General features: G+C 46.0%; 1 long non-coding RNA gene across 3 annotated transcripts; it reads left to right on the top strand.

The window, feature by feature from the left end:
* The first annotated feature begins 1,563 nt into the window (after positions 1-1,563).
* Positions 1,564-7,738, top strand: LOC134480802 (uncharacterized). 3 transcript variants are annotated; one of them, XR_015631691.1, is made up of 3 exons: positions 1,564-2,280; positions 3,840-4,014; positions 7,533-7,738. It is a non-coding gene; the product is annotated as an uncharacterized LOC134480802 (long non-coding RNA). The 3 variants fall into 3 exon arrangements; XR_015631692.1 differs by lacking the exon at positions 7,533-7,738 and adding an exon at positions 5,085-5,441; XR_015631693.1 differs by lacking the exon at positions 1,564-2,280 and having other exon boundaries at positions 3,966-4,014; positions 7,580-7,738.
* Positions 7,739-8,848: the final 1,110 nt, after the last annotated feature.

Here is an 8,848-nt window from a genome sequence, read left to right as displayed (position 1 = left end):
TTCCTTAGTCTCTGGTGAGCGCCATCCTCTCGGCCCTGTGACAGGGCATCATACCTCGTTCCCTCTGTAGTCCTGTCCCTCTGCCATTGCCCTCCAGCCCCTGATACCTATGGGGACCTTAGCTGCTTGTCGACCTCTAATGGCTCTGTAAGAGACAGTCCATCAGGGAGTGGTTCCTTGTACGCCTCAGGCTATGCAGCTCCCTCTTATGGGTCCCAAGGAGGGATGTGAGGCTATGACCTTCCGTTCCTCTGCTTCTGCAGCTCTCATACCGATCCTGTCTGTCCCTGCATCCCGTAACCTCACAGGCCAGGCCGTGAGAGAGTCTTTCATCAATTGTTTAAAGCCTTTCCCTAATTCCAGCAATCCCAGTGTTGAGTGTTCTCTGATTACCATGGACGCTCACACTAGACCAGTGCTAAGACCCTGTCTGCATGCTGGTTCTTGGATCTTCTCCTTCTGTCTATCTGAAGTTGAACTCATGGGGTATCTTGTTTTGCTTCTAGATCATTCTCCACCACCCCCCTCATTGCTACCTGACTCCTCCCATGGGTTCCAGGTTTCAGGGTCCCACAAATGGCTCTGTATTGCTGGTGTAATCCGGGTCTTCTTGTCCTTTTGGCCCTTAGATGTAAAAACCAGCAGACTAACAACGCCTCCATTTCTGTGTGTCCAATTTACCTGCTAAGTGGGAGGCCAGTGCTGGAGCCAGGCAGAGTTTCTTTCTCTCCAAATTTCCTCCTTTATACCCACCATGCCCTCCAACCTGCTGCCATCAAATAGATCGCATAATACCCACTGTGGCGGTGGGTGTTGCAGGATATCTGATCACACCGTGAACCCTGAAAAGGCTATTTACTGAAAAAAAAAACTGTTTCTAGTGTGGTATGGCTTAGCCCTTAGTATACACCTTTAATCCCTCTGGCTGGAATACAGACATGCCCTTAAGTACACACCTTTCATTCCAAACAAAGAAGGTAAAGTTAGTTTGTAGAAGGAAGCACCCATGTTTGAAAGTGATGTCTCAGTGTCAGACAAAGTGATGACTCAGAGAAAAATTTGGCAGAATAGGATATGCCCAACTCTTAGGAGAAGAGAGAGAGGAAGAAGAGGCTACTAAAGGGAAAGTGGCACAGAGAGAAAGAAAAGAGGAGGAAGTTTTATCAGGAGAGTTGTCCAGAGACAGGTTGAAGAGAGAACAAGCTAGACACAGGTGAAGACAGAACGAGCCAGAGAAAGAGAAGGACCCAGAAGATTAGAACAGATTTCCAGAGTTAGTCTGAGGCCAAGCAGAGCAATTCAGAGGCTGAGAGGGAAGCCAGGTTGAATCAGTCAGAGAGGAGTTTGAGCACTCTTACGGAAAAAAAGGGCAAATGGGGCAGAAAGAAATACAAAATGTACAGTTTGAAGGGTAAAAAGAGCACCAGGAAATGGAATGTTGGAATCATGGCATACACTGAACAGATGAAAAGATTAAGAAATGACCTGTCTTCAACAGAAACACAGGAAGGGTGCTGTTGGGGAGGACTCCGTCCAGCTAAGCTTCCAACTCATGAGAGTTTCAGACGGAAGAATTTCCTGGTTCTAAAAAGCAGCGACAAACGAAAGCTGCTACGAGCAAGATCCGAAAGCGGGCTCTATACTAAGCCCGCATCTGAACTTGGCAATGCGCTTCCGGTGTTAGCTTCACGAAGGATACCGGAGTAAACTGGCTGAGGCATCTTCCGCTGCCACAATTTCAGAGGAGCCTCAGAGGCCAAGCGTGTGTCAACGGAGTACGCGCATGGAGGCCCTGAGAGATCGTTTCAAGAAGCCGTAGAAGTAAAGTTTGAATTGCACTGAAGCCCCCTGGGTTACTGAAGACGTCAGAGTCGTGAGATACCTGCCGAAGAGAGCTTCATATGCGGAGCGGAAAAGGCCAAAAAGAAAAAAGCACGTTGCAGGCAGTGGAGCTGTAAGGTGGAGCCATCTAAGCCCTCGGGCATCAAACATTTATCACCGGAAGTCAGTGTTTATCCCCAGCGACTGTCAACAGTAGTGACTACCCACAGACCTGCACAAGACTGGGCACATTAATTTCCTATCATGGATGTGGGAGGGGCTCGTAACGTCCCACTCCAACCCTCCCCAAGGATTATAAAAGTGGTTAACAGTTGTTGAGAGATTTTTCTTCAATGGTGTAGCTGCCCATAAGCCACCTACACTTCTGTGAGTTACTCCTTGCCCACGCCACTGGAAGCAGCCCCAATTAAATTCAATAATTCACCAAGCTGCACTTGGGTGAGTTGTTTGTACGTGTGGTCGTCTGTTGTTGTTTGGTGTGAACATGTGTTTGTTCACATAGAACAAGGTCACAGGGCCTAGGAGGCAGGAAGAGGGGGAAATTACCACAGAGTTTGCTTACATTTTTGTATTATTATTATTATTATTATTATTATTATTATTATTATTATTATTATTTTGTTGTTGATGATGATTTGAGACACAGTCTCTCTACATAGCCCTGGTTATCCTGAAGCTCTTCTTTTTATGGACCAGGCTAACCTCAAACTCACAGAGATCTACCTGCCTCTGCCTTCTAAGTTCTCAGGTTAAAGATGTGTGCCACTGTGCCCAGCCTACCCCCTTTCTTAGACAGACTCTCACTATGTAGACCCCTAATATCCCTGACTGGCCACAAACTTGTAGAAATCCACCTGCCTCTACCTTGGCCTCCAGGAAGCACCCCTCACCCAGCTTTTTTTCTTTCTCTCTGTGTTGCCCTGGCTATCTTAGAATTCACTGTGTAGGTCAGGCTGGCCTTGAACTCACAGAGGTCCACCTGCCTCTGCCTGCCCGCGCTGGGATTAAAGGAGCACACCACCTGCCCAGGTCTTCTCAGTTACCATATTATCATAGTTTACCATGGGAGGGTACCATAGTGTGCCCCCTTATATCTTACAGCTCTTTGCTCTTTTATCATAGTTGGTAATCAGTGTGTATCACACAGGCTTCCCTAACATCTTATAGTTAATCTTTTATCACGGTATAAACTGATATTTTTCAAAATCCACTTTAATAAGGATTCTTAAAAGCTTTAACCTCCCTTCTAGCCCACCTCCCACTAGAGTTAGTAGAAAGGAGAGGTTTATAGGGCAAAGGGGAATGTGGGCCTATTTAGAAATAGTTCTTTGGGGGAGATTACAATCTCTTTGTCGGGATATCAGCAGTTGAGTTCACAGGAATCAGCAGCAGCAGCTCAATCCACTCTCAAACACCTGTCACAGTGAATGGCAGTTCATCCAGAAGAAAACTCGGGGCTCTGCCAATCGGCCTGAGTCCCTGGAAGAGGTCAGAAGCCCCTGCAATATCACAAGAAGTTCTTTGGCAGGTTCTCTCTACGAAGTTGTGATTAGTGATGATCAGCAAAGAAGGCAGGCAAGGTGAACCAACACCGCAGTGTTGTTATTGAAGACCAGCGAAGAGTGGCAGGGTGAGCTGCAGCCTCGTCCACTGTCTGTCGGGTTATCCTTATACCCTGTCCAAACATTACGTGTTCTCTCAAGCATCCCCTCTAGCAAAGCATCCCATGCCCTTTTCCCAGGCCGCTTCCAGAAAAGCACCATGTGTCTGCTGTCGGCAAAACATCCTCTCCTAAGACAGTTTCCGGGAAAAACATCACGTGACACAACTGAGTCTCCAAAGAAACCAGAAATGTCCACTTCACCGTGGTTCCTAACGGAGGGTACCACAGAGCCTCCCTTTTATCTTACAGCCAGCTTCTCTCTTAGCATAGTCGGTGATGGCAGGTGTCACGGAGCCTTTCCTTACGTATTACAGCTATTATTCTTGAATTACAGCTGTCCGTGCGGGTGCCCAGGCGATTGAAGCTTATGTCTCATGCAAGCGCGCCCTCTAGTGGTGGCCAAGCTGATGGCCGCTCCTTTGCTACAGTCGACTATTTCTACTTCCCTGCTGTCCTGTGAGGGCCATCATCAGGATGAAGTCTATCCCCAGACCTCCTTGAAAAAGCAGGTAAGCCATAAAGTCAGAAACGTGTTAACAGGACTGGGGGCGAGTACTGAACTCACGGAAAATCACTCCAAAACTCAACACAGAACACAGTGGGGCCGTTATGTAGTATTACCAAAGTGAAAGACCTCTAAATTTGTAAAGACCGTGTAAAAAGCCAGTCCTGGTTTTTGTTTTTGTTTTGTTGTTGTTGTTTTGTTATTCTTTGTGGTCATGATAATTATCTAAATTTGAAACAGTTTTCAAAAAAACAAAACACTTCAAGGAGTTGCTGAGTTTCCCCTCAGTGTGTCTCAGCCGGACAGGGATTCTGTAAAGTCACCCAATTCTGCCTGCTTCGTTTGCCTGTTTATTTGAAACAGGGTCTCATACAGTTCAAGCTGGCCCAGAGCCCACTGATTCTCTTGGCTCTTCCTCTCCGTGGCCAGACGTGCAAGCTTGTGCTGTAACACACAGCTCCCAAGTATTAGAAGTAATCTCCATGCCAAACAAAGGAACACATGAAAACAGCAAAAATATCTTGGCAAGGTAATGTGCTTTTTGCAAAATGAGTGTGTCAGGGCCTAAGTCAGCTTAGCAGCAATGGGGGGCAACATGGCTCTTTTACTCCTGAGGTAGGCGGTGACTGTAACTCATGGAATCGACAGGAACTGGAGTTCATAATCTGACATGATTGGCTAACCAGCAGAGGAGAAGAGGGAGGCCCAGGAAACACAAGTCCTTAGCAGGCTACCTGTGGTTAAAACAATAGAAATCCAAAACATGTTTTTCACTTAAAGAATTGAATCAGTTACTTTTCTTTCTTCTTTTTTAAAACACTTATTTACTGTCGTGTGTACTGGTGTTCTGCATGTCTGTACATGGATGCCAGACCCTCTGGAACTGGAGTCACAAACGAGGGCTGCCATGTGGGTACTGGGAATTGAACTCAGGTCCCTTTAGAAGGGCAGCCAGTGCTCTTAACCGCTGAGCCATCTCTGCTGCCTGTGTTGGCCATGTTCCAATTGTTGTAATAAAGCACTGTGACCAAGCATCTTATAAAAGGAAGGGTTTGTTGGGGCTTCTGGTTCCAGAGAGAGACGTGTCCATCACCATCGCAGTGGCAGGCAGGCACGGGGACTGGAGCAAGGATCCTGAGAGCTCACAGCTTGACCCACAAGCATGAAGCAGTTAGAGCAACGAGAAATGGTGGGGATCTTCAAACTCGCAAGGTGTGCCTCTGGCGACACGCTTCCTCCAACAGGGCCACATCCCTCAAAAGTTCCGCTGCCTGGGGAGCGTGTGCTTAGATACAGGAGCCTCTGGAGAATGTCCTCACTCAGACCACATCTTATGGCGGCACAGTGAAACGGAATCTAAAGCCTAGGATTTATTCTGTTTTATTTTCATTTTCTTAATTTCCATGAAATAAATTCATTTTAATTCCTTTATTTGCGAAATGGTAACTCAGTAGGCTGAATTACTGTTTGTGGCCCAGAATGTGAGTACTAGTGTCACACTGGACCCCATAAGCTAAAGACAGCCGAATAGCCAGTTGTGGTGGTGGGTGCTTAGAGTCATAGAACCTGGAAGGCTGAGGCAGGGGAATCATGAGTTTGAGACCATCCTGGGCTACATAACCAGACCCTGTCCAAAAAAGGGGAAAGTATTAATTTAAATTTTGCAGTAGCGTCAGGGCAGCTGGGGTGGCTTCCTTTCCAATGCCACAGACACCTCTTGATCCTGAAATCTGATGCCCACATAGAGGTGTACAGCAGAAGCCAGGGGTAGTCACATTAATCCCGGGCTCCACACTGGAAGCCTGGTGCTTTTGGGGGTTCATCTGGCACAAGGGGCAGCTTCAAATAATACAAAAAATATAGCCCTTCACATGGGCCAGGCCAGGAGCATGACTTCAGTGATACCTGGAACAGAGCTGGGCACTGCCATATGGATGTACATGCTAGTTTTAGGTCAACTTCACATGAGCTAAAGTCGCTTGAGAGGAGGGAACCTTAATTTCTTTTAAAAAGATTTATTTATTTATTATATATAAGTACACTGTAGCTGCCTTCAGAGACACCAGCAGAAGGCATCAGATCTCATTATAGATGGTCAGGACCTCTGGAAGAGCAGTCAGTGCTCTTAACCACTAAGCCATCTCTCCAGCAAGGGAACCTTAATTAAGAAAATGTCAGGTTGGAGAGGTGGCTCAGTGGCTGAGAGCACTGATTGCTCTTCCAGAGGTCCTGCGTTCAAATCCCAGCAACCACATGGTGGCTGGCAACCATCTGTAATGGGATCTGATGCCCTCTTCTGCTGTGTCAGAAGACAGCTACAGTGTACTTATATATAATAATTAAGTAAATAAATAAATAAATAAATAAATAAATACTTTTTTTTAAAAAAAGGAAGAAAATGTCTTCATGGAGCTAGAGAGATGGATAAGTGGTTAAGAACACTGACTGCTTTGTTCCAGAGGTCCTGAGTTCAATTCCCAGCAGCCACATACTGTTTCACAATCATCTGTAATGGGATCCGAAGCCCTCTTCTGGTGTGTCTAAAAACAGCTATAGTGTACCAATATACATAAAATAAGTAATAATTCTAAAACAGAAAGAGAGAAAATGCCACTTTTGATGGCATCTCTGGGCTGAGAGAGTCCTGTAAGAAAGCAGGCTGAGCAAGCCACGAGGAGCAAGTCAGTAAGCAGCCCTTCTACATGGCCTCTGCATCAGCTCCAGCCTCCGGGTCCCTGCCATGTTTGAGTTCCTGTCCTGACTTCCTTCAGTAACGAACAGTGACGACGAGGAAGCCAAATAAACCCTTTTCTCTCCAACTTGTTTTCCAGTCATGGTGTTCTATCGCAGCAGTAGAAACCCTGACTAAGACAGTGCTTGTCCACTGTTGTGATGTTCTTAAACTTGACAGAGCAAGGTCATAGATGACCTACCAGGAAAGTACGATCCTGTTGTCTTACACCAGTCTGCGAGACTATTCAAATCTGGCTGTGCAGACCAGCCCAAGTTAAACTAAGCGAAGGAGTGAGCGCCCCTATGTTTGAGCCCCACCACCCTATCCATAGCTGTTAGCAGCTGAGTGAAGCTAGGTAAAACAAACGTTCTGGACTGCAGTCATTTAAAAAGGTTCACTGTGGGCTAGAGACATGGCTCAGCAGTTCTTGCAAAGAATCTGAGTTGGGTTCGAAGCCGCTATACTGGCAGGCTCATAACCATCCAGGGGATTTGGTGCCCTCTACTGGCCTCTGTGGGTACCAGCATTCATATATGTGTGTGTGTGTATTCATATATGTGTTTGTATGTGTATGTATATGTATATGTAGTGTATGTATATGTCTATGTGTGTGTGTATATGTGTATGTGTATATGTATATGTAGTGTATGTATGTCTGTGTGTATGTGTGTATATGTATATGTGTATGTATATGATGTGTATGTGTATATGTATGTGTATGTGTATATGTATATATACACACATGCATACTGAAAACAAAATATCTTTAAAAAATACATTAATAACAGGGCTGGAGAGATGGCTCAGTTGTTAAGACCTCCGACTGCTCTTCCAGAGGTCCTGAGTTCAATTCCCAGCAACCACATGGTGGCTCACAACCATCTATAATGGAATCTGATGCCCTCTTCTGGTGTGTGAAGAAGACAACTACAGCGTACTCACTCTACAGTGTATTCACATACGTAAAATAAATAAAAATCTTTAAAAAAATACATTAACAGGTTATCTTGGGATCTGCTTTCAATCCCAGCCTTCTGAAGGTAGAGGTAGGTAGATCTCTGAGTTCCGGGCTAGCCTGGTCTAGATAACAAGTACCATGCTAGCCATGTGAAACTCAAAACAACAAGAACAGCAAAAAGAAGCATTCCTGAGTGGGTGACCTCTGCTTTGCGTAGTTTCTACTCCACACCCTCCCCTGTGGGCTATCTTCTATTCCCAACCCTCCCAACTGCAGAGGTCCTGGGGCAAAATGCTAAGCCTAGCAAAAACGATACAAGAAAATAAGAATGCATTAACTTAGAATTTCAGGCAAACAAACAAACAGAAGAGGAGATGGAGGAGACCTGAAACCCAAGACAGAGCACTGACCCCAGTGCTGAGGAGGACATGGAGCACGGAACCCCAGGACCCCAGAAGTCTTTGTTGGAGCTGTGACTGCGAGATGGTGCAACCACTTTGGAGGACAGTTTCACACAGCTAGACAGAACGTTTCTGTGTCCTTCAGATTAGCATGCTGAAGCTCTTCCCTCTCCCTCTTTTGGAGAGACTTTAAGGGGTCAGTTAAGGTAAAACAAAGTCACAGGATCAATCAGACCATCTCTCCTCCCTCCCCTTCCCACCCCTTTCCCTGTGCCTCCCTTCCTTTCTCTCTTCCATGGGAGGATGAGTGGATCAGGCAGTCATCTCTAAGCTGAAAGAAAAGAATTAGCATGAAACCTGCTTTGCTAGTCCCTTGGCTTTAGAAAGCTAGAACCTAGAACTGTGAGAAAACAGTGTCTGTTGTTTAACCTGCCCAGTGGGTTTGCTATGGCAGTCCACACTAAGTCAGGCAGATCCTCACAGAACTCAACACACCCTTACCATATGGCCCAGCAAGCCCAGCCCTTGGTATCCGCCCAAATGAGCTGAAAATGTATGTCCACACTGAAAATGTTTGCCCACATGAGAACCTGCAACATGGATGTTTACAGAAGCTATGTCCACATTTGCCAAACGGGGAAACGACCAAGATGTCCCTTGGGAACAGCACAAGTAAAAATCTGGTACAGCCAAACAATAGGAATTATTCAGTGCGAAAGAGAAAGGGAGCCAGCCATGTCCTCCA

The sequence above is a fragment of the Rattus norvegicus genome, chromosome 10 (genome assembly GCF_021556685.1).
Source record: "Rattus norvegicus strain SHRSP/BbbUtx chromosome 10, alternate assembly SHRSP_T2T, whole genome shotgun sequence".
Classification (NCBI taxonomy): domain Eukaryota; kingdom Metazoa; phylum Chordata; class Mammalia; order Rodentia; family Muridae; genus Rattus; species Rattus norvegicus.
Note: the sequence above shows the minus strand (reverse complement) of the source record. Positions and strands in the feature narration are given on the sequence as shown.